This window comes from Coregonus clupeaformis, unplaced genomic scaffold (assembly GCF_020615455.1).
Source record: "Coregonus clupeaformis isolate EN_2021a unplaced genomic scaffold, ASM2061545v1 scaf3611, whole genome shotgun sequence".
Lineage (NCBI taxonomy): Eukaryota > Metazoa > Chordata > Actinopteri > Salmoniformes > Salmonidae > Coregonus > Coregonus clupeaformis.
Window position 1 is genome coordinate 9,260 of NW_025537065.1, and position 26,811 is coordinate 36,070.

At 42.2% G+C, this 26,811-nt stretch overlaps 1 pseudogene; it reads right to left on the minus strand.

Moving 5' to 3' along the window:
* Positions 1 to 2,585: 2,585 nt before the first annotated feature.
* Positions 2,586 to 25,355, minus strand: LOC121532350 (annotated as a pseudogene).
* Positions 25,356 to 26,811: the final 1,456 nt, after the last annotated feature.

The following is a 26,811-nucleotide window of genomic DNA, read 5'->3' on the forward strand; positions in this document are numbered from 1 at the left end:
CTATAAGACTGGCCTGTGCTCTTGGTTATACCAGGGATGAAATTATATACAATGTATCAACTTTGCTCACTCTGCACACGCTACTCCAACGTATTAAATGTACAAATGTAACAACAGAAGACTAATTTAGCCATCACGGCTAAATTATATTTTAAAAACTGATGAAGGAATGGATGCGCAGGAAGAACGGACAGAGAGAAACAGGTGAGTGATGGCTGGAAGGGGATGCGGCTGGCGGATTACAGCTGCTGCTTACAACTCTACCAACATATTACCTCAATTACCTCGACTAGTCGGTGCCCCCGCACCGGTACCCCCTGTATATAGCCTCCCTACTGTTATTTTATTTTACTGCTGCTCTTTAGTTATTTGCTTTTATTTTTTTACTTAACACTTTTCTTCTTCTTTTTTTTTACTTAAAAAAATGCATTGTTGGTTAAGGGCTTGTAAGTAAGCATTTCACTGTAATGTCTACACCTGTTGTTTTGTGGCAAATACAATTTTGATTTGATTTGATTTGATATGGCATGAGGACATAAGTCAAGTGGACATTATTGGACCGGCACATACAAGAGATTTTTTTATCAGAATTTATAAACAAAACTGACTTTATAAACATTTTATGACCAGGCGCCAGCACCTTCTTTAGATCGATAGGACCGAAAAATTTTAGTATTATATGAAACTATATTAAATATTCTATAACGTTGGGATCATAAGTATCATGAGGTTTTGGTTCCGTGATATTACCGTGGTACCGGTATACCATGCAACACTAATCCACATTAATGTAGAAATGTTTAGAAACATATTCTATTCTTATTTACAATAAAAGTGAATCCAAAATGACACAATACATTATTTACCATTCATTTCTATTGAGCACAAAATAATAACAACCAAAACAAACAGCAAATGCATCCAACAACTTTGTAGAGTCAGAGGATTGATGTAATTATTGCGTGCTAGGAATATGGGACCAAATACTACACTTTTGACTACTTTAATACACAACAGAAAATGTGTCACTGTCCCAATACCTTTGGAGCTCACTGTACAGTGAGGGAAAAAAGTATTTGATCCCCTGCTGATTTTGTACGTTTGCCCACTGACAAAGAACTGATCAGTCTATAATTTTAATGGTAGGTTTATTTGAACAGTGAGAGACAGAATAACAACAAAAAAATCCAGAAAAACGCATGTCAAAAATGTTATAAATTGATTTGCATTTTAATGAGGGAAATAAGTATTTGACCCCTCTGCAAAACATGACTTAGTACTTGGTGGAAAAACCCTTGTTGGCAATCACAGAGGTCAGACGTTTCTTGTAGTTGGCCACCAGGTTTGCACACATCTCAGGAGGGATTATGTTCCACTCCTCTTTGCAGATCTTCTCCATGTCATTAAGGTTTCGAGGCTGACGTTTGGCAACTCGAACCTTCAGCTCCCTCCACAGAAAGGACTGGCTAGGCCACTCCAGGACCTTAATGTGCTTCTTCTTGAGCCACTCCTTTGTGTTTTGGGTCACTGTCATGCTGGAATATCCATCCACGACCCATTTTCAATGCCCTGGCTGAGGGAAGGAGGTTCTCACCCAAGATTTGACGGTACATGGCCCCGTCCATCGTCCCTTTGATGCGGTGAAGTTGTCCTGTCCCCTTAGCAGAAAAACACCCCCAAAGCATAATGTTTCCACCTCCATGTTTGATGGTGGAGATGGTGTTCTTGGGGTCATAGGCAGCATTCCTCCTCCTCCAAACACAGCGAGTTGAGTTGATGCCAAAGAGCTCCATTTTGGTCTCATCTGACCACAACACTTTCACCCAGTTCTCCTCTGAATCATTCAGATGTTCATTGGCAAACTTCAGACGGGCCTGTATATGTGCTTTCTTGAGCAGGGGGACCTTGCGGGCGCTGCAGGATTTCAGTCCTTCACGGCGTAGTGTGTTACCAATAGTTTTCTTGGTGACTATGGTCCCAGCTGCCGTGAGATCATTGACAAGATCCTCCCGTGTAGTTCTGGGATGATTCCTCACCGTTCTCATGATCATTGAAACTCCATGAGGTGAGATCTTGCATGGAGCCCCAGGCCGAGGGAGATTGACAGTTATTTTGTGTTTCTTCCATTTGCGAATAATCGCACCAACTGTTGTCACCTTCTCACCAAGCTGCTTGGCGATGGTCTTGTAGCCCATTCCAGCCTTGTGTAGGTCTACAACCTTGTCCCTGACATCCTTGGAGAGCTCTTTGGTCTTGGCCACGGTGGAGAGTTTGGAATCGAATTGATTGATTGCTTCTGTGGACAGGTGTCTTTTATACAGGTAACAAGCCGAGATTAGGAGCACTCCCTTTAAGAGTGTGCTCCTAATCTCAGCTCGTTACCTGTATAAATGACACCTGGGAGCCAGAAATCTTTCTGATTGAGAGGGGGTCAAATAATTATTTCCCTCATTAAAATGCAAATCAATTTATAACATTTTTGACATGCGTTTTTCTGGATTTTTTTGTTGTTATTCTGTCTCTCACTGTTCAAATAAACCTACCATTAAAATTATAGACTGATCATTTCTTTGTCAGTGGGCAAACGTACAAAATCAGCAGGGGATCAAATACTTTTTTCCCTCACTGTATTAGCTCTGGTCAATGACTTGTTAATGACTGAGAAACCATTAAGGTACACGGTTTCTAAAAGTGCACTTGTGCAATCCAGCATTTCATAACATCCGTTTTATAAAATGTCTTCTAGATCTGATATTTTTGGTCATGATTGGAAAAAGGCATCTCTAGGTAGACTAGGTTCAGGGAATAACCCTTGGCGAGGACTACAAGCAGGAATAAACAATGTGTCTTCTGGACTTCATTTCACAGAGGCCTCAGGTGAGCTCTGCCTGTTTAGTGCTTGGAAGGCGCAAGGCAGTGATCCCCCCTGTCAGCAGCAAAGCAGACACAAGTAGAACTGGTATCACACAGTTGGTGTCCACCAACTGGCCAAAGACTATATTACCCATGATGGCTGCCACTCTGCCTACTCCTGTGAAGAAGCCCAGAGCGGAGGACCTAAAATAAACCAAGATTGACAGTGAGCACAGTGTGAGAGACAAGACAATCAGCCTGGCAAAGAGCCTTTGCTGGGAAATGTTTTAAAAAGATGGCTGTTTGGTAGCTTGGTCCCATTGCATGTCATAGGAGTTGGCAAGACAGCAGAAACAGATCTTGGACCAGTCGTGACAATAGAGGACCAATAGGACCCGTTCTAAAGTGGACCTGGGGCTTTCCCACCCGGACTCAACATGCATAAATTCATTTTTTAAATATAGAGACCCGTTCCAAACGGACCCGAGGACAACTAGACCCGTTATGTACAGTACCAGTCAAAGGTTTGGACACACCTACTCATTCAAGGGTTTTTCTTTATTTTTACTGTTTTCTACATTGTAGAATAATAGTGAAGATGTCAAAACTATGAAATAACACATATGGAATCATGTAGTAACCCAAAGTGTTAAACAAATCAAAACATATTTTATATTTGAGATTCTTCTAATAGCCACCCTTTGCCTTGATGACAGCTTTGCACACTCTTGGCATTCTCTCAACCAGCTTCATGTGGTAGTCACCTGGAATGCATTTCAATTAACAGGTGTGCCTTCTTAAAAGTTAATGCGCTTGAGCTAATCAGTTGTGTTGTGACAAGGTATGGGGGGCTGGCAAGAACAGCTCAAATAAGCAAAGAGAAATGACAGTACATCATTACTTTAAGACATGAAGGTCAATACGGAACATTTCAAGAACTTTTAAAGTTTCTTCAAGTGCAGTCGCAAAAACCATCAAGCGCTATGATGAAACTGGATCTTGTGAGGACCGCCACAGGAATGGAAGACCCAGAGTTACCTCTGCTGCAGAGGATAAGTTTGAGATCTTTGGTTCCAACCGCTGTGTCTTGGTGAACGGATGATCTCCGCATGTGTATTTCCCACCGTAAAGCATGGAGGAGGTGGTGTTATGGTGTGGGGGTGCTTTGCTGGTGACACTGTCTGTGATTTATTTAGAATTCAAGGCACACTTAACCAGCATGGCTACCACAGCATTCTGCAGCGATACGCCATCCCATCTGGTTTGGGCTTAGTGGGACTATCATTTGTTTTTCAACAGGACAATGACCCAACACACCTCCAGGCTGTGTAAGGGCTATTTGACCAAGAAGGAGAGTGATGGAGTGCTGCATCAGATGACCTGGCTTCCACAATCCCCTGACCTCAACCAAATTGAGATGGTTTGGGATAAATCGGATGTGGGAACTACTTCAAGACTGTTGGAAAAGCATTCCAGGTGAAGCTGGTTGAGAGAATGCCAAGAGTGTGCAAAGCTGTCATCAAGGCAAAGGGTGGCTATTTGAAGAATCTCAAATATAAAATATATATATTTGTTTAGCACTTTTTTGGTTACTACATGATTCCATATGTGTTACTTCATAGTTTTTAATGTCTTACATTTTAGTCATTTTAGCAGACGCTCTTATCCAGAGCGACTTACAGTTAGTGAGTGCATACATTTTCATACTTTTCCATACTTTTTTCATACTGGCCCCCTGTGGGAATCGAACCCACAACCCTGGCGTTGCAAGCGCCATGCTCTGCCAACTGAGCTACACGGGGCCCTACAATGTAGAAAATAGTAAAATGAAAGAAAGAAAAACCCTTGACTGACTAGGTGTTCTAAAACTTTGGACCAGTAGTGTATATTAAAAAGAGCTGATAAGCGAGAGGAGGGAGAGGGGTGTCACTCTAGCAGGCGGGGAAGAGGCTGTACTGTGAATGAGTGACATGGGGAGCAGGGAGGAAGAGACGAGAGACAGCAACCAACCAAGCCGACTTGCGCTATAGTAGACTAATAGCTGCCACAGCTAGGTTATTTATCATCCAATATGATTACGTAGTACCTGTCTTGGACTGCATCAAACCAGGAGAAGCTAGCTAACATTAGCTAGCTAGGCTAACTGAGGCCGCAGTGCATGCGCTTCCTCATCCTACAGTTACGAATGACAACAACTCCATTAAGAATATTAATTAGCAGCCTACCTGTTGGATCTTGGTCGTTGTAGCCTTCTCCTTTAACTTTTAATTCCATCTTACATTGATTTAGATATCTCCTAACTTTTGCCTCACACCGAGCGAGGCTCTATGACTTTAGCCTAATGCCGCTTTGATGACTTATGATTGGTCAACAACAAGCTACACGCTCTACTCTCGTGAAAAGCAAGAGCAGCAGCATAAATTACAAAATGTCTCCTTTCTGATCTGTACGGGCCCTTCCGGACAAGTCCGCTAAAATTACACATACCCGAGACCAGTGACAATCATAATAGATCCGACCCAGACCCGTGACATTATTTCGAATTCTGGATCCGGACCCGCTCGGGTCTCGGGTATTCGGGTACAGGTGGATCCGTGAAGCCTTCTAGTAAATAGGAGTTGGGAAGGCAACACAAACAGATTTGGGACCGGGGCTATTATGTTGGTGTATGCAGTGATGGAGCGGTTACCGTAGCTGGGTGGGGTAGAGCTCGGTGCCCAACACATCCAAGGAATTCCAGGCCACCACAGACACTCCACTGAACACACAGGAGATGAGCAGACTCTGAGCTTTCGTCTTCACCTCGTAGATGAGGAACACACTCACACTGGACAACAATAGGCTGCAACCTGGGACAGAGAGCACAGTACATACATAAAAAAAAAAAACAGATGACACACACACAGGGGAATAGAATGGTTCTAGGCTAGCAACTTCGACTTGTGGGTTTGATTCCTGCATAGACCACAAACATGGGTTAACTGTGAGTGGCTTTGGATCAAAGTGTCTGCTAAATGGCCATTTTATGACACCATTCCCAATGCTGCATAATTATCCTGATTTAGCAACAATATGTCACTGAAACTTCTAATAACTAAATGCATTTTTTCGATCATGCTCTTCTGTCTTTTAAGACGGGAGGGAAAAACAACTCACAAAGCAGGGCCTTTCCTCCAATGACGTCCATTAGGAGAATGGTGAAGATGTTCCCTGGTAGGTTGGAGGCTGCAGTGACAAAGCCCTCCATGTACACTGCGAAAGGAAGCAGTCCAACACACACACACACAATTAGTCTTCAATAAATAAAAGTGCCACTAAAGTCCCATGAAATATACTTTTTTACTTGAATAACAAACTTAGCAAAATGTTAAAGATAGCACAATATTTCATCATTAAAGAGAAACTGGTGCCCACAGATTTAACATACATAGCTACTGTTTACACATAACCGATTTCTGAAGTCTGGCAGGAGTGAGCATTTTATTGAGAAGTGCATTGCTCCTGTGTTTGGTTCACACCTGCCGTTTTGACTGGCTTTGGTTGTCATGGCTTTGTAAGCGAGACACATTGGCACAAGGAGAGCCTCCATCCTCTGCTCTCTTGAAAAGCTCTGGGAACCACATCCACAGCCCATAGTACCTACACACACACACACACACACACACACACACACACAGAGAGAGAGGGATTAGGACACAGGATAACTACCCCCAGGTATAAACTGTCAATGTTTATGTATATTTATGTGTCAAAAGTCATCCGTACATGCAGTATGGATAACAAGGACAGCTGAAGACAGACATATTGTATTAAGGAGAGCTGAGACCCACCCAAATGAGATGCAGTAGAATATGACGACCAGACATACACTTCTAGAGGCCAACTCTCCAACAAACAGCTGTCTTATTGGTGTCAGGCCCTACAACACAAGCAACATTGATTTAAGTGAAAATAAACATGTTCTACATACAAGAAGCGTTGTTGTAAATTCACATACAGGGTTTGTATTTTACTTTGTGCTGAACCTCATGTGATAAAGAAAAACCTGAATCTAAAGGCCAACAGCATACATATATATATATATATATATATATACAGTGGGGAAAAAAGTATTTAGTCAGCCACCAATTGTGCAAGTTCTCCCACTTAAAAAGATGAGAGAGGCCTGTAATTTTCATCATAGGTACACGTCAACTATGACAGACAAATTGAGAAAAACATTTCCAGAAAATCCCATTGTAGGATTTTTAATGAATTTATTTGCAAATTATGGTGGAAAATAAGTATTTGGTCACCTACAAACAAGCAAGATCTGGCTCTCACAGACCTGTAACTTCTTCTTTAAGAGGCTCCTCTGTCCTCCACTCGTTACCTGTATTAATGGCACCTGTTTGAACTTGTTATCAGTATAAAAGACACCTGTCCACAACCTCAAACAGTCACACTCCAAACTCCACTATGGCCAAGACCAAAGAGCTGTCAAAGGACACCAGAAACAAAATTGTAGACCTTCACCAGGCTGGGAAGACTGAATCTGCAATAGGTAAGCAGCTTGGTTTGAAGAAATCAACTGTGGGAGCAATTATTAGGAAATGGAAGACATACAAGACCACTGATAATCTCCCTCGATCTGGGGCTCCACGCAAGATCTCACCCCGTGGGGTCAAAATGATCACAAGAACGGTGAGCAAAAATCCCAGAACCACACGGGGGGAACTAGTGAATGACCTGCAGAGAGCTGGGACCAAAGTAACAAAGCCTACCATGAGTAACACACTACGCCGCCAGGGACTCAAATCCTGCAGTGCCAGACGTGTCCCCCTGCTTAAGCCAGTACATGTCCAGGCCCGTCTGAAGTTTGCTAGAGTGCATTTGGATGATCCAGAAGAGGATTGGGAGAATGTCATATGGTCAGATGAAACTTTTTGGTAAAAACTCAACTCGTCGTGTTTGGAGGACAAAGAATGCTGAGTTGCATCCAAAGAACACCATACCTACTGTGAAGCATGGGGGTGGAAACATCATGCTTTGGGGCTGTTTTTCTGCAAAGGGACCAGGACGACTGATCCGTGTAAAGGAAAGAATGAATGGGGCCATGTATCGTGAGATTTTGAGTGAAAACCTCCTTCCATCAGCAAGGGCATTGAAGATGAAACGTGGCTGGGTCTTTCAGCATGACAATGATCCCAAACACACCGCCCGGGCAACGAAGGAGTGGCTTCGTAAGAAGCATTTCAAGGTCCTGGAGTGGCCTAGCCAGTCTCCAGATCTCAACCCCATAGAAAATCTTTGGAGGGAGTTGAAAGTCTGTGTTGCCCAGCGACAGCCCCAAAACATCACTGCTCTAGAGGAGATCTGCATGGAGGAATGGGCCAAAATACCAGCAACAGTGTGTGAAAACCTTGTGAAGACTTAAAGAAAACATTTGACCTGTGTCATTGCCAACAAAGGGTATATAACAAACTATTGAGAAACTTTTGTTATTGACCAAATACTTATTTTCCACCATAATTTGCAAATAAATTCATTAAAAATCCTACAATGTGATTTTCTGGATTTTTTTTCTCATTTTGTCGGTCATTGTTGAGGTGTACCTATGATGAAAATGACAGGCCTCTCTCATCTTTTTAAGTGCGAGAACTTGCACAATTGGTGGCTGACTAAATACTTTTTTCCCCCACTGTATGTATGTATGTATGTATGTATGTATGTATGTATTTATGTATATATATATATATATATATATAGGGGATCTGAGATGCAGCATTAAGTACAGTACAACATTTCCTTCAGCAAATCCATTAGTTCTGAAGCTGTTATATCCCATCGGAGGGCGCTTCAGTCTTGAAAAAAAAAAAAACACGAGTGTGTGTGCGCCTATTTGTGTATGTGCCTGTCTCCTATGTCTGTGAGCACGTGTACATGTATGCATGGTGTTACCTGTTTGAGGAGGTTGACAAAGCGTTGAGTGTGTGTTCCACCTCTCATAGTCTCCCTCTCTTTCTTCTCAGAAGGGGCATGCAGCCCACAAATCTGTCAACGATACACAACACACCATATTTAACATGACATCAAGTGAAAAGTAGTAGCATCATTAACACATCTAATTCTACTAATCAAGGCCATGATGGAAGACTATGATTAGTAGAATCAAGTATGTTTACTGCTTGGCTGGAGCAAAAGCCTTCAACCACACTGAAACGTGAAGGGTAAGGGCTCTATTCAATCCGTATCACGGAAGTTCAGTGTGATTTAAATTGAAAGGCAATGTTTCCGCGTTAGCGGAGACTGCATTCATCGGAAACACTGCATATATCGGCTCAATTGGAAATGACCTTTACATTTCTATCGCGCAATCTGTAGCACCTCAGCGATACAGATTGAATAGAGTCCCAAGATTGATCACCTCTGGTATATGAGCTAATACAGTATGTGCAGTTACTTGAGGCCAAAACATAAAGGGATTTGAAAAGATGATATCAACAGAATTGTGCAGCTTTTAGTACAGGGATATGGGGAGCTAAAACATATGTGAGACAAAAATATACTGTGTGTCTGTCTAACTTGCAAGTGTGATTTTGCCATTTGGGGCCATTACTGTGAAGAGGGACTGATGAGAAAGATCATGAGTGCCAACTGTTTTGAGCCCCAACTTTTTAGCTAAGAAATATATACAGTGAGGGAAAAAAGTATTTGATGCCCTGCTGATTTTGTACGTTTGCCCACTGACAAAGAAATGATCAGTCTATAATTTTAATGGTAGGTTTATTTGAACAGTGAGAGACAGAATAACAACAACAAAATGCAGAAAAACGCATGAGAACTGGGTGAAAGTGTTGGTTGTGGTCAGATGAGACCAAAATTGAGCTCTTTGGCATCAACTCAACTCGCCGTGTTTGGAGGAGGAATGCTGCCTATGACCCCAAGAACACCATCCCCACCGTCAAACATGGAGGTGGAAACATTATGCTTTGGGGGTGTTTTTCTGCTAAGGGGACAGGACAACTTCACCGCATCAAAGGGATGATGGACGGGGCCATGTACCGTCAAATCTTGGGTGAGAACCTCCTTCCTCAGCCAGGGCATTGAAAATGGGTCGTGAATGGGTATTCCAGCATGACAATGACCCAAAACACACGGCCAAGGCAACAAAGGAGTGGCTCAAGAAGAAGCACATTAAGGTTCTGGAGTGGCCTAGCCAGTCTCCAGACCTTAATCACATAGAAAATCTGTGGAGGGAGCTGAAGGTTTGAGTTGCCAAACGTCAGCCTCGAAACCTTAATGACTTGGAGAAGATCTGCAAAGAGGAGTGGGACAAAATCCCTCCTGAGATGTGTGCAAACCTGGTGGCCAACTACAAGAAACGTCTGACCTCTGTGATTGCCAACAAGGGTTTTGCCACCAAGTACTAAGTCATGTTTTGCAGAGGGGTCAAATACTTATTTCCTTCATTAAAATGCAAATCAATTGATAACATTTTTGACATGCGTTTTTCTGGATTTTGTTGTCGTTATTCTGTCTCTCAGTGTTCAAATAAACCTACCATAAAAATTATAGACTGATCATTTCTTTGTCAGTGGGCAAACGTACAAAATCAGCAGGGGATCAAATACTTTTTTCCCCTCACTGTATATCATTGAGTTAATAAAGCAGCATACAAACATGGTCTCTTTTTAGCTTTCTTGAGTAAGGCAGCTCCAAAATGCAGGCGTTTCAGCCTAGCTCAGTGCTTTCTGTGGTGGTGGGGCAGCCAGCGGAAAATACGGAGCATAGGAGTTGGTAATGTTCTATAGTTGTGCCTTGATTGGCTCAGTGTTCTGTCACTCATGGGGACACTACGTCACCGCCAAATCTAAGGGTAGAGCTCGAAAATGCAATCCCTTGGGTGCTGCCATAGATTTACATTAGAAGTGCCCATCCAAGAAGGCTCAAGGTCATTGGCCACAAATAACATGACATCAAATCTACAGTAGCTTTGACTGGACTGATCATTTTTTTACATTTTACATTTTAGTCATTTAGCAGACGCTCTTCTCCAGAGCGACTTACAGGAGCAATTAGGGTTAAGTGCCTTGCTCAAGGGCACATTTACGTCATTTAGCAGACGCTCTAGTCCAGAGCGACTCACAAATTGATGCATTCACCCTATAGCCAGTGGGATAACCACTTTACAATTTTTTTGGGGGGGGACAGTCAACGTCATACTTTCAAAATCTTAGCAAGCAGTCGTCATCATGAATCAAGTCGACAATCTACTGGCAAATATTTTTTTATCCTTGTCATATAAAGATAAATAATTAAGAGAAATTATAGATAAAACGTATCGGTGCTCATTTCCAAGTTGGAAATTGCAAATTCAACAATGAGTGGTTTGGACGGAATCAGTGGCTAACTGCAAGCATTGCAAAGCAATCACTAGCCTGCTATTCAGTGTAGTGGGTGTGTGGTCCCAAGTCTGGGTTTAAAAGGTCTCTTTTCCAAGCTAAAAATGATAAACATTCAACATTGGCCATGCTGTCAATCCAGCATGATTTCGGCCGCGCTCAAACCAAAATTAACTCGGAACTGGGAAATCTGATTTCAGTGAGTTCAAGACAACTGGGAACTCAGGGAAAAATGTAATCATTTAATATTGTAAGAGCTTTCATTGTCTGCTTATATACCCCCTTTATTTATTCTACGGTTCTGACTTGGTGTAGAGGGAAAATACTGTAAGAACGGCCCATGTTTGAATTCTGTCGCTGTACATTTCAAAAGTGCTGAACAAATTGTTATATTGACTACATCCGTCCTAGCTCGCTCATTAATGTCTTAATCGAAATTACGGATTGCCTCTTATCCGCTCGTCGTCCCCTTATGCCATAGTTTGTACATCTCAATTGTCAGTAGAAACCACATTTGCTTATGCAAGTCAGCCATATCAGCTATGTTTTTAAAAAGGCAGTAAATGAGGCTGAATAAACTGTTTCGCTGCCAGACAAGGCTCCGCTGATAGCCAGGTGTAGCAGTGGTAAGTTGTTGGGACTTCTGTTGGGACAGCTTTATGTAGGCCCTAACAGTTTGTGGGCACCGTTTGTCACCGTTATAGTGCAATTAATGTATTGTTTAGGGTGGTGTTGTGCATTGCAGCAAAAAAAGTTTTGGGGTTTGCCTCACCAAGATTTACATGTTAGAATCGCCACTGCCCATGAGCCACATGACACCCCTTGTCTAACTGGTCCCTCCAAGATATGTATATTGAGCAGGGTCCACAATATGAAGCATACCTAATCCTATACTGATATGTGATACAAAATCATGTATTTGAACCCAGGTCTGGTTGTATATCCGTTGCACGACCGGAGTGTGTACGGGGCCTGAAAGCTTCGAATGGACTGATGAGATCATGACATAGGAATGAACAGTGTCACGTGATCGATGACTTTGTCCATTCATATAGTAATTGGTTTTTACAGACCATCAATGTTAACAAATGAATGAAGTACTATGTAAGGGGAAGTTCAGGATTTTATAACTTGATGTTAGATGGTTCCTATCCCCTGAAAGTAGTCTATGACATGTGCAAGGAGAAACTGTAATCCATGGTTTCTTTAAACAGCCACTAGAAACTTCTGCTATCTTTAGCCAGCGCTAGCTAACAATCAATGGAAATGATAGGGGCAATCATGCAATGTTAAAGAAAAGAGTCAAATCAACGCAATATTTGGTTTGACGTTACTCAAAGGTGATTTGGCAATTCTTTAAAAAACATTAGACGATTGCCCCTATCACTTCCATTGATTGTTAGCTAGTGGTGTGTCTTCCTATTTAAAAGCACCTACAGTGCATTCGGAAAGTATTCAGACCCCTTGACTTTTACATTTAGATTTTAGTCATTTAGCAGACGCTCTTATCCAGAGCGACTTACAGTTAGTGAGTTTATACATTTTCATACTTTTGCCACATTGTTATGTTACAGCCTTATTCTAAAATGGATTAAATTGTTTTGTTTTTCTCCTCATTAATCTACACACAATACCCCATAATGACAAAGCGAAATCAGGTAAAAATAATAAAAACAATGAAATATCACATTTACATAAGCATTCAGACCTTTTACTCAGTACTTTGTTGAAGCACCTTTGGGAGCGATTACAGCCTTGAGTCTTCATGGGTATGACACTATGATAGGAGAATTTGTAGTGACTAAAATATTCCACCATGTCACTATGTAACGGTGTGAAATGTATTAAGAATAATAAGATAATAATGTGTGTGCATAGGACAAGTAAAGATTATGACATTGTGTTACTATTTAGCATATGAGTAGGATTTAGGCCAAACAACAAAGGAGCAGGAGAACTGTCGACAGTCAACTTACAACTGTGAAACCAAGATAAGGAAATAGGCCTCCCAATTTAGGGCGGGAAGACACCGTTAGGCTTGGAGGAGATTATGAAACATGTTGCAGAATATGATAATGATATATATGTGTACAGTGGAAAAATACAGCCTGCCTAAAGCGGGGTGGGATTTTTACTCTGGTGTGTGTGTATAAAAGATGGACTCTGAACTTGAGAGGGCAGAGCGCTCTCAATGAATAAAGACTGACCATTGCAGTAAGAAATCTTTGTTTAATTTATTTAAAACTAGAGATTTATACCTCTGGGAATTATTCAAAGATTTAAGAAGTGTTTAACTTCAACCATTAAGATAACAAAATTATTGTGACACACTACAAGCTTGGTACACCTGTATTTGGGGAGCGTCGCTGCACAGCTATTTTCAGGTCTCCCAAGAGATGTTCGATCGGGTTCAAGTCTGGGCTCTGGCCAGAGCCCGCTCCTGCGTTGTCTTGGCTGTGTGCGTCGGGTCGATGTCCTGTTGGAAGTTGAACCTTCGCCCCAGTCTGAGGTCCTGAGCGCTCTGGAGCAGGTTTTCATCAAGGATCTCTCTGTACTCTTCTCCGTTCATCTTTCCCTCGATCCTGACTAGTCTCCCAGTCCCTGCCGTTGAAAAACATCCCCACAGAATGATGCTGCCATCACCATGATTCACCGTAGGGATGGTGCCAGGTTTCCTCCAGACGTGACGCTTGGTATTCAGGCCAAATAGTTAAATCTTGGTTTCATTAGACCAGAGAATCTTGTTTCTCATGGTCTGAGAGCAGTGGTGTAGTGGTCCCTGGAGAAGTGGGTATACTCTCAGTATTCACCTTTTTTTTTTTTAAGTAGTCCAGAAAAAAGCCCTGTTTTAGAAACAGTGACATGTAAGACTATGATTTAGTTTACCCAAAAATATGTAATTTCTACTTGCACACTATTATAAAATGATCATGACTTGATTAGGAGCAGTTTGTAGTTACTACTGGTCACAAGAGCAGCCTGGATGAATGTAAAATGTATTTATCATGAGGCAAACAGGAAATGGTGTTTCGATTATTTTTTGCACATTTATTTAAATAAAATACTTCAAATCTGAAGGTGACAATGCATCCTTGTTCATATTGCTATATGCTTTGTTTTGAACATGTTCATTTCCGGTAAATCATTCAACAAAATATGTTACAACAATATTTAGTTAACAATTAACAAAAATATATGCATTAACAACACATCAACAGTGATATACTCTCTCAACCCAGCACTGGGTTTCTGACCTTGGCTCATACTACAGTATATTCCAGACAAATTTGCTTTCTGCAGGAGCTTTCACACTGCACTGTCTAGAACGCACCCGAAGAGGCAGCACGATGGCTCTTCAACCAGGTCCTTGTATATTTTCTAGGATCAAACTTGGAAGTTGGTGGGCCGTTGATATTAATCATCATCAAGTTTGATATGTTTGAGATCAGAAGGACAGCCCTCTTGTCTGAGCTTATATTGTTCATAAGGCTAAAATTCCTCTCACACTCTGCTGTAGCGACAGGGAATGTTTTCATACAGTTCATAAGTGGTTTTAGGTCCTTGGGCTCACTACTGGGCTCTTCCAGTAGGTCCCGCATCCCATTCAGTGCTTGGTCTGTGCACAAGTTAAATCGCTTGCACAGTCGCAACTTGTTCTTCACCATGGCGGATGCTGGGCTTTGATGGGCCCACTTACTCTGATCAAGGATGCTGAGGTCCATGATGGTCTCATCTTCAAAAGACAAGCGTTTCTCCAGATTGTTCACAAGGCTTTGTAAGAACTGGCCTGGATTGATAGACTTCAGCTTTGCATTTGTTTTCAGGGCTATAGACCGATACTCCCCAGTCTGTTTTGCTTCTAAAGCCTCACTATATTTCTCACCTGGACTCTCTTTGAATGACTGGATCACTCTGATTGAGCGTTTCAGGAGATGCTCTGCTCTGAGGAGCGTTATAGACCGAGACTGAAGCTCCTGTGACAGGAGACTTAGTTCATGGAGAGTGCCGTACATGAGGCCAAGGTCACAAATGAATTCTGGACTTTGAACACGGTCTAACAAACCTCTGTACATCTGCCTCTCTTTGGTGGACCTCATCTCATCACTGCAAGCATTTTTAAAGTGCTGCACAAGAGCTCCCAGGGATGTCCAAACAGCACGAACAGTCCGAAAGCTACTGGCCACCCAGCGTACATCCAAGATTCTGCCAATGCGAAGAAGTTGTGAGCCTACTTCAGCTGCTGCATTAACAAGTTCACGTTCATTTTTGTTTGACACACTATACAGAGAGTATAGCTTCTGGATAAAAGTTTTAAAGTGATTGACAGAGTTTACCTCATCAACTGCATCTGACACAGCAAGTTCAAGTCTATGGTTCATGCAGTGCCATACAAAAAGCTTTGGGAATCTCAAAGTCAGTCTGGTTGCTACTCCTGACTTCTTTCCTAGCATGACACTGGCTCCATCAGATACAAATGTTACCCAGTTTTCATGAAGCCACTCTTCTGTAAAGCCAGCATTAGTTAAACAGGTGAGTAACGCCTGTAATATGCCATCTGCTCTCTGATTTTCCAGTTCAACAAGTTCCAGGAATATGAACTCAGGGCTTTCTTCTTGGATTGATGCTTTAATAGAAACTGTCATGACCAGCTTTGTGACTTAAAGAAGATGCCTCGTCAATTAGGACAGCTAACTTACTGGATGATGCTATAATGCTACTGATGATTTTGCTCTGCATCTCACTAGCAACATGTTGTATTATTTGTGTTGCACTGTAACGTGAATGAAGTATTGAGCCCATTTTTACACCATTCAGTTCCTGCAGCTCAATGAGGCTCTCATGGTCAGAAAAGGGTCGGTTCTTTTTGGCCAGATGGTAGGCTGTTCGAAACACAGCTTCAGTTTCCTTCATGTAGGACTCAGTCATAGTCTCCACTGCATTCTCAATGGCAGCTTCTTTCTGTTGCTCTGCCACCTTCACAGCCTGAGTGTGGGCCTTGGACAACGCATGTTTCCTCACCTTATTTCTCAAGATTGACAAACTTGTTGTTCTACTTCCCTGGCCAGACACTTGAATTTCAAAGTTCATCCATTCTCTTGAGAGCGATACACCTTGTCCTTGCTCCTTGTCGATCCCAATGGAGTTCACACTGCTACAGACCAGACATCCTGCGAAGCATAAGCAAACAATGTAACTACTCCTGTATCCACAGCTGTACGTGTGCATGGTCCTTTACACACACACACACACACACACACACACACAAAGTTATCTGTGCCCACTGTTTCAGAAGTTACCCAAACTAGCAATCTACCTAAACTTACCCAATTTTTTGTTTTGGATCCCAAACAGGGGTTCTTGGATTTGAAGTCTTCTGTTTGTTTAGCACTCCACAGGTCTGGCCAGTCATTATTGATGTCTACAGACAACAACAAAACTAATTATGCATCTCCCTGTCTCTCTCTCTCTCACACACTTACAAATACACTACTGTGATCACAATAGTCATCAGCAAGACATGGGTCCCCCTCTTTACATTAACAATCTGCATAACCAAGTGGAAATATTTTCAGCAAGTGAAGCTGAAGCATACAGGAGATTAGTGAGTGAAATATCTTGGGAGAGTTTATTTAACAAAAAAACAACAAATTTAACACAAAATGTTATATAACAGAGCATGCTAAAAACAAACATGGATACAGACAAAATAAATAGAAGGGCAATAAAATAAATAACATCACACAGAAATTCAAAATGAGGCTTAATCTGTCAAAATCACCTTTTGTTACAGTGTGAGGCTTCACTTTTCAATAAGCTGGAGATGCAATTTACTGCCTGTGTGTTCTGACCTGGTGGTGGTAGACTGGATCCTTCTCTATGCTCACACTGACTTGCCTGGCTAGCTCCCGGTTGAGAGCTGCCAGGGCTGCTGGTTTTAGGGGTGGGGTCTGCCTGGGCCTGATCTGGGCCTGATTTGTGCCCCTCTTTACAAAAAAAATCTGCAATCATCTCCCTTCCTTTTCATGGTTACCTGTCCCTATAACAAAATAAGACAGCCTGATTAGACCTCAATATTGTTTTAGGCTGAATCTTAAACTATTTGTCCCCATTCTTGTGTTTTAACTTACTTAAAAATCAACTACCAGCTTAGCTACTATGCAATTAAACTAGATCATATAGGTTAGTTAGGGCTAAGTAACTTGGCTAATGTTATAATTTAGGGCTTAGGGCCTAGTAACGAGTTATAATTTAGACCTTTACAATAATAAACAAGCTTCATAAACATTGAGATAATCAGTTTCATCAGTCTGGTATGAAATTCTTATGAACTGGGTTGATTAAACACTTACTGAAAACCAACAATGCCCCGGTTTCCCCACATTATCCCAATCTACGTAGCTAGCTTCATAACGTTAGCCGACTCGCACTAACTATTGGCGGCAACATCTCTTCTCCTCTAAATGTGCAGTCACTGGCAATTTGCCAGTAGGTTAAAATAATGATTCATTTGGAAACCACCTTAAAACTTACCTCAGAATGATGTCTTCCATCAAGCTGGGGGGCGGCACCGCCGCTCGTGTCCTTTCTTCATCCGTTGTTTGGTCTGCTGCCGTTATCGTAGTCAGGTGGCACCGGCACGTGTTTAGTTTTTTTTTTTTTCACTGGCACCTGAGGTATTAGCGATATTTTCCTCGGCATGACCCCCCTACTCTGCCTCTGATTGGCTCATCAGTCCTCATGCCTAAAGTTAACCAATCTAATCAGTGAAAGCAGCGAGTACCAGCCAATTAGAGGCAGAGGAGGGTGGGTCATGGCTTCACTATCCCCGAGGAAGAAAATAGGCAATCTGACTCACAGATATTACTGAATGATGCGCATCAGGGGGGATTTAGAAGTGGGTATACGCAATGCTGACTGAAAAATAAGTAGGTATACGCCGTATACCAGCGTATACCCTGGACTACACCTCTGTCTGAGAGTCTTTAGGTGCCTTTTGGCAAACTCCAAGTGGGCTGTCATGTGCCTTTTACTGAGGAGTGGCTTCCGTCTGGCAACTACCATAAAGGCCTGATTGGTGGAGTGCTGCTGAGATGGTTGTCCTTCTGGAAGGTTCTCCCATCTCCACAGAGGAACTCTGGAGCTCTGTCAGAGTGACCATCGGGTTCTTGGTCACATACCTGACCAAGGCCCTTCTCCCCCGATTGCTCAGTTTGGCCGGGCGGCCAGCTCTATGAAGAGTCTTGGTGGTTCCAAACTTCTTCCATTTAAGAATGATGGAGGCCACTGTGTTCTTGGGGACCTTCAATGCTGCAGAATGTTTTTGGTACCCTTCCTCAGATCTATGCCTCGACACAATCCTGTCTCGGAGCTCTACGGACAATTCCTTCGACCTCATGGCTTGGCTTTTGCTCTGACATGCACTGTCAACAGTGGGACCTTATATAGACAGGCGTGTGCCTTTCCAAATCATGTCCAGTCAACTGCATTTACCACAGGTGGACTCCAATCAAGTTGTAGAAACATCAAGGATAATCAACGGAAACAGGATGCACCTGAGCTCAATTTCGAGTCTCATAGCAAATGAGGGAAAAACTAGTTTTTTTCCATTTTAGAATAAGGCTGTAACGTAACAAAATGTGTAAAAAGTCAAGGGGTCTGAATACTTTCCGAAGGCACTGTACGTTTTGAATTAGTTTTGGCTTAAGAGTTTATGTAAATTCCATCCACATGCAGTCAGTTTAATTCTAAACCTTTTCGATAAAAAACAATTTAGTAGTCATCTGCTTCTCGACAATAGAAATCCCTGACCCTTTTTCACACTTTTTACAGTGTCCACTGAAGCCACAGATATTGAAGGGATTAACAGGTCTATTGCAAAAACCGCAACTACTACTTCCACTGTCACTTTGGATCCTGACATTGGAGCAGCCGCATTAGTCTTCCTTGTTTCTTTAGTAACCAACATCATTTTGAGTCTCCCCACTAATGTCTATGTCCTCTGATAGTGAGGGGAGGGGAAGGTTTGGTGGCCTCAGACTTCTTCGTTCTCAACCTCGTTGTGTCTGAAATCTTTGTCTGCTTGTGCATTGCCTAAGCCTATCTGGACCAACATGTTCTAGGTGTTCTTCGACATACTACTGCATTTTTCCTAGTTTTCATGTTCACTGGCCAGCCCGTGTTCCAATCCTATATCGGTGTGGAGTGCTACCTGGCGGTGGTCCGCTCTGTGGTCTTCCTGAAGTACAAACACCTGAGATATAAGATAGCATGTTCAGGGTTGGCCTGCTTGACCTTTGCTGATAGGAGTGATACAGTAGAATTTATCTTAAGTAGTTCCCTGGTCTGGTTCTCTATGAAGTTGTTCTGCTGTTTGACAGTTCTGATTGCTCTGAAACCTACTGGGCAGCGGGAGGGGGACAGGGAGAGAGAAGGGACAAAGAACATGAAGATGAGGGTCTTCAGGATCATTTTGATTATTCTAGTCACAATGCTGATTAACTATCTTCCGATGATAGTGGTAATAGTTATGCAAGATTACTTAGAATTCACACAGGGGATTCTTGCCAGGGCCATTAGTTTGTCCATTGTAGTTGTGACTGGGTTTGTGCAGCCCCTCCTATAACTCCTTAGGGATGGGAAACTCCCATGTATCAAGAGTCCTTGAGGGAAAGGTTTCATGACCTGTACTATTCATGTTACAGTAACATAGTACATTTATCTGGGTTTGTATAGAATATGAAGGTCCACAATTTTGGATGTAATAAAGTAGAATATTTTAGTTTATATTTGATGATTTGTAAGTGTGATGAATCACTTCTAATTACTGAAACTTGTTTAGCAAGTATCAAAAAATAATAGGTTATCAATAAATGAGTAGTCCAGCATTATTTTCAACATTTACAACACTTATAAGCATCATAGGCATTTGTAACTATTATAACCATTTACAAACCATTTATCAAGCATTTACAAGCATTAACAGCTTATTTAATGGAAGTTATTAGTAAGTCACTTTAATAACTCTAAATTGATACCTTTATGTTTAGATTGTAATCTTTATACTCAATAAATGTGCCTGCTGAACTCCACTTTTGAATTAATTTTGTATGAAATAATATGCCATTTTATGTAAGTATTTCTTTAAAAAGTAAAACATTTTAACAAAACCAATATCTGATATATTAAAGTTTGTTATACCTGGAGATTTATGGGATGGTATACATTGGGGTTCACAAACCTTTTGCTTCATAACCCTCTAATTGACGTGTTCTTTTGACTGACAAACCCCCGATAAGGGTTGAGCTGTGACGCAAAGCAACACATGGTTCCCCCCGACCAAAAGGTTCTTACATTTACATACATTTTAGTCATTTAGCAGACGCTCTTATCCAGAGCGACTTACAGTTAGTGAGTGCATACATTATTATTAATAATCTTAAGGCCCCCAGAACAAAAGGGCCGGTTCTGAGCAGTGAAAAAACATACTCAGACCAAAATATAATAAAACAATAACATTCAAAACATCTAACTCTTGTGACTAATGTTAAGGAATTTACTAATAATTCAATGATGTGTATCTATGGGCAAAAAAATGTCAATCGGATGAACCGGCGACCTATCTGCACCACTGCCCCGACCCACTGGGTCCCGACCCACAGTTTGGGAACTCCTGCACTAAGGTACATACTGGGAATGTCTTGAGACTGCCTCTGTGGTTTATTGCAAACATCCTGCAGAAGACATGTAGGGCTTCTGTCTCACGGCCAGCCTGGCAAAGAAAGAGAAGTGTGTTTAATGATGAAACAAACCAAATTACGGATATTATTTTGTAAACTAACTTGTTGAACTTGGTTGGACTTGTATACAAGGCTAAGGGTCCTATTGGATTATTCAGAAACACTTATCGGAGCTATACTGTACGGCCTATTGTTACACAAAAAGGTGGTCTTTAAAGAAAGCATTTTGGATTTTAAAGATCGGTGGCCTGTAAGCACTGGTGTACCTCCATGAGGAACCGGGGGCTTTCGGGCATGGCCAGACTGAAGATGAGTGCCGATGTGAGGCTGGGGACAGAGCACAGCACCACAAACAGCCTCCAGCTCTGGAAGTCCAGCCCACCCAGAGAAAAGCGAACCCAGGTCCGGGGAATGATCAGCCACGCCAGGCCTGTAGGCAAACACACACCCAGACGCTTACCAAATGTTCATTAGCATCACATATTGTGACTTTCAATAAATACATTTGCATTGGAGCAAAAGTGTGTGGCTAGAATATTTGTCAATGTATTTCCATTACGTACACGTCTCACGAATGATTGACACTTAAAACAGAAAAATTATATTATTGGACATGGGCCTATATTTTATGGTTTTAATGAGCATGTGCACCTAAACATTGCCTACAGACACATGCAACAGTAATCATCTCTACCTCCCTCAAACATTTGATACGAGGACAAGCATCATCTGACTGTGACAGAAGACAATGTGTATTAATGGCGTCCACTGCACACCTGCTGCCAGGATATTCCCTGCCATCCAGAAGGTGGCCAGAGCACTTATCATGGCCCCTCTCTTCAGCCTGGGCTGAAACTCTGAAAAGTAGGAGAAGATGACTGGGATTGAACCTCCCACCCTGGAAAAGGCAAACGGAAAAGACTTGTTAGAATCCACTACACACTTAAAGAGTCCTCCACAGTAGATTTCCAAAGTGTTAACTGAGCAGAGTCTAGGTATTTCAATGACAACTGCCTGTTGGCGAGGGTGAGAGGGAAACATATGACTAGCCTATGCCCTGGAAAGACGTTCCGGTGAAAGTTGAAATTCATCCTTTAAAAATGAAGAGAGCAGATGCAGCTTTGAGTGTTTGTGAAATTATTCACTTTGCATTTCCGTGTTTGTGTCTTTGTGGATGTGTGCGTGTGTGTGTTTGCGTGTACCATCTTCATTAGGTCCAAACAGAGGGGTATGTAACAAAGTGCTTACCCTACACCGCTGATGAACCGTAGTAGAAGGAAGAGCCAGAACCTCGGGGCGAAGCTGGCCAGCGCCCCAAACACTCCGTTCACTGTCAGGGAAATCACCAAGACCTTCTGGCGCCCCCTCTGGTCAGCCAGGTAACCCCACATGTACCCACCTATCATCATTCCTATGGGAACAAAGTGCAAAACAGAGCATAGAAAATTCAGACGCCTCATTTAGAAAAGGTTCTTATGCACAGATTTCTTACGAACAACGTTGTTATTCATAAACCTTGAACTTGACGTGAAATGTGGTTTTACATGTGATTGATGAATGACTTGGTTGTTAACCACATGAGCCTTCTCACACTAATAGAACCCAGATTAAGTCTGTCCTTACATATCAGTACTACAGCAGCATCTGTAATCAAGTGAACTGATATTTAGGCCTTTTTTAAATGTGATGACTGAATTGTTTAGTTGACATTATATCAACTATTTACCCATATAAGCTATTCCTTACCGAGGAAAATGTTGGCCGTCAGTAACCCCATGTCTGAGGAGCTGAGATGGAGGTCACAGCGGGCCGTGGGCAGCAGAAAGGAAACACACAGGATCTCCACCGCGTCACTGGCGTTGGCCCATCCACACACCACCAACAGGAGCCCATGGAACAAACCAAAACCTAAAAGGTGGGGCGCAGAGACCAGACACTAGACAGGAATACTGTTTATTTTCTAATGAGAATATGGTGTGATGTGATCTGGGGAAGGGTATCAAAAACAATTATGTAGCATTGAAGGTCCCCAAGAACACAGTGGCCTCCATCATTATTAAATGGAAGAAGTTTGGAACCACCAAGACTCTTCCTAGAGCTGGCCTCCAGGCCAAACTGAGCAATCGGGGGAGAAGGGCCTTGGTCAGGGAGGTGACCAAGAACCCGATGGTCACTCTGACAGAGCTCCTCTGTGGAGATGGGAGAACCTTCCAGAAGGACAACCATCTCTGCAGCACTCCACCAATCAGACCTTTATGGTAGAGTGGCCAGACAGAAGCCATCCTCAGTAAAAGGCACAGACAGCCCGCTTGGAGTTTGCCAAAAGGCACCTAAAGGACTCTCAGACCATGAGAAACAAGATTATCTGGTCTGATGAAACCAAGATTGAACTCTTTGGCTTGAAAGCCAAGCGTCACGTCTGGAGGAAACCTGGCACCATCCCTACGGTGAAGCATGGTGGTGGCAACATCATGCTGTGGGGATGTTTTTCAGCGGCAGGGACTGGGAGACTAGTCAGGATCGAGGGAAAGATGAACGGAGCAAAGTACAGAGATCCTTGATGAAAACCTGCTCCAGAGCGCTGAGGACCTCAGACTGGGGCGAAGGTTCACCTTCCAACAGGACAACGACCCTAAGCACACAGCCACGACAACGCAGGAATGCCTTCGGGACAAGTCTCTGACTGTCCTTGAGTGGCCCAGCCAGAGCCCGGACTTGAACCCGATCGAAAATCTCTGGAGAGACCAGAAAATAGCTGTGCAGCGATGCGCCCCATCCAACCTGACAGAGCTTGAGGATCTGCAGAGAAGAATGGAAGAAACTCCCCAAATACAGGGGTGCCAAGCTTGTAGCGTCATCGCTGCCAAAGGTGCTTCAACAAAGTACTGAGTAAAGGGTCTGAATACACATGTAAAATGTGATATTTACGTTTTTTATGAGGTATTGTGTGTAGATTGATGAGGGTGAAAAAAACAATTTAATCAATTTTAGAATAAGGCTGTAATTGAACAAAATGTGGAAAAAGGCAAGGGATCTGAATACTTTCCAAATGCACTGTACCACAAACCCCAGAGGTGCCTTATTGCTATTATAAACTGGTTACCATGGTAATTAGAGCAGTAAAAAGTTATTATTATTATTATTATTATAATAATAATAGGCATTCAGGGCTCAAACCACCCAGTTTATAATAATGAATACACCTCGTGTTACACATCAAACACAAAATACCAGTAAAGTCTACCTGCTTCTTCAACAGCTTCCTCATATGTTAGTTTTCTTTGTCTACGTCCATGAACATCATTTGCATTATCTCCACTACTCCTCTCAAAAAGAACTTCACCTGAAATGTTAATAAAAACAACAGACAATTTACAAAGCCATTTAAAATGCATGAGCATTAATTACTAAAAACATCTCATGGAAAACACAAGTCTGATAATGCAGTTACACCTACTACATATTGCATTTGACATCAGGACTACATTTGTATACTAGTAAAGACTAGACGTTGGACTAGTTTACGGATAGGGTGGGTGCATGACATTTCAAAGTCTACCAGGTGGAGTTTACGCATGTACCTTCATCTGAGTCGAGGCTAGCTAGCTCCGGGTGGCTGGTGAGAAGTGGCTCTCGTGCTGCATCATCTCCGGACGCCTCTATATGGATTTGTCGAGACATAGCCGGCTGTTTCAGCAAGCTAAAACTCCAGTACGACTTCTTGTTTTGTCGAGACTACATGTCAGTGGATACTTCTTGATGCATAGTAACTGTATTACCAGAGAACCACATATTTATCCACACACAGTTATGGAGTGAAGCGCAAGATTATCCATTATATTGATTAGATACTCTAGTTGCCGCTCTAAAAAATGAAAAGAAATGTCTTCAAAAAAGAAAGGCAGTCGGAGGGGGAGGCAAGATCAGATGGGACCATTCTAGCCAATGAGAGGGCTATACGTTCATGAACAACAAGCACAACTCCGATATGAGGTGTTTTTTCTCAAGGTTGCCGGGTTGTCACGTGTCCTACTTATATCAGTACACTCATAACAACCTAAGCATTACAAAACTTCGATTCTATCAAATAAGCCACATGTAGCAAATAAATCATTCAATTTTTTCGACACTCTCATTGACCTCCATACAAAAACTCCTCGCTTGATGAGCGAAAAAAACGAAAAACGCCACCTGCCGGAGTAGACAGATTTTGGCCTATATTATCCCTCTTGCTTCGCCTCTTCTTCTCTGAGTGAACTGAACCTACTTCCTGTTTTAAGAAATGGATGAGCTGTTAGCCTTCTTCTTCGGTGGGGTTTAACGGCGTTGGCATCCAATATAATGTTGCATTACCGCCATCAACTGGAGTACAAATCCATTATACTTTGTGACACAAAATGGGAAAAGGGAGAGAAAAAAATGTTGCCTGCCAACTAACCCTACACTCATTAAAAACCCACCACCCAATTGCACTAATTTAACCCAATCTGATCCTACACCAGGCTGACGTCCTGGAAGGACGGGACACTACCATTCAACACCCCATGTAACTCTTCTGCAGTAAGATCTCGCAATCCCAAGTACTTCTCTGCCTCTGCCACCACAACACCTATTTTCTATGATTTCCATTCCATTCCTGGGGTACAGTTGATAACCATGGCAATGAATGCTAAAAAGCCAACCTTACATTTCTTTTCGTGGGCCTATCACTCTGTACTGGCAAAAGTCTACTACTCACCGGGAGCCTATTAGGATCCCTCACCCTTGACCCATCTTCCTCTACTTTCTTCACTGCCTCAGCATAGGACACCTTCTGTACACCTCTGACTCTGGCAATCTCAACCTGCCTCTCTCACACCGGACACTTCTGATACCCAGCAACATGGGCACCCCTACAGTTAACACAAATACCGCTTCTTTCACCAATACTACACATTCCTTTTTCCCATGCCTGCATGCACACTTCTCACATCTAGGAATCTCCCTCCTACACACTTCTGCAACATGACCATAAACTTGGCACCTGAAACACCATAGTGGATTCAGCACAAAAACTTGTATGGGATAACTGATTACTAACATTACTTTGTTGGGTTACAACTCAGCATCAAAACTCAAAAGGACAGACAGACATTGAGTCTTCTGTTTCAGCACTCTCGCCACTGGGTCTGCGAGTGTCACGGACCTGGTTGGCCTTCTTCTATGGCAGTGATTTTCAACTGGTGGGTTGCAACCCAAATTTGGGTCGCGGGAGTTTTTGAATGGGTCGCGGGTGTCTGATTAAAAAAAACATATATAAATAAATATGTACTTTTTTTACAATGAAAAAATACTTCAGTCTGAACATAATCAACTTAAACCAGGTAGAAAGTGTGTAGAAATTATAATGAATTCACATTTTTAAATAATTGAATCTCAGATTATTTTATTTATTTTTTATCACAGTAATTTCAATAGAGCTATTAGCAGCACTATATTGGTTGATTCTTCATCAAGAATATGGGCAAAATTGTATCATTGACAACGAAAGAGTTGATACATTAGAAATAGTTTTCCAGATTGTATTTTGCCGATTATTTTTCGCGATGCGAATGTTGGGTCACGACTGAGACAAACTGGTTCAATTTAGGTCCCAAGGCAAAACCAGTTGAGAACCACTGTTCTATATGTTGTATTATGGCGGTCCGCAATTGGTTGGCCTTCAAAATAAAAGCTCTTATTTGAATACATTGACATTTCAAAGAAATGCTAAATTATTAGCATATCTATGACATTTGAAGAATACTCTTGCAGGAACCAAAGGGGTACTAGAGGGGGGGCGTCCATGCAGGAACCAA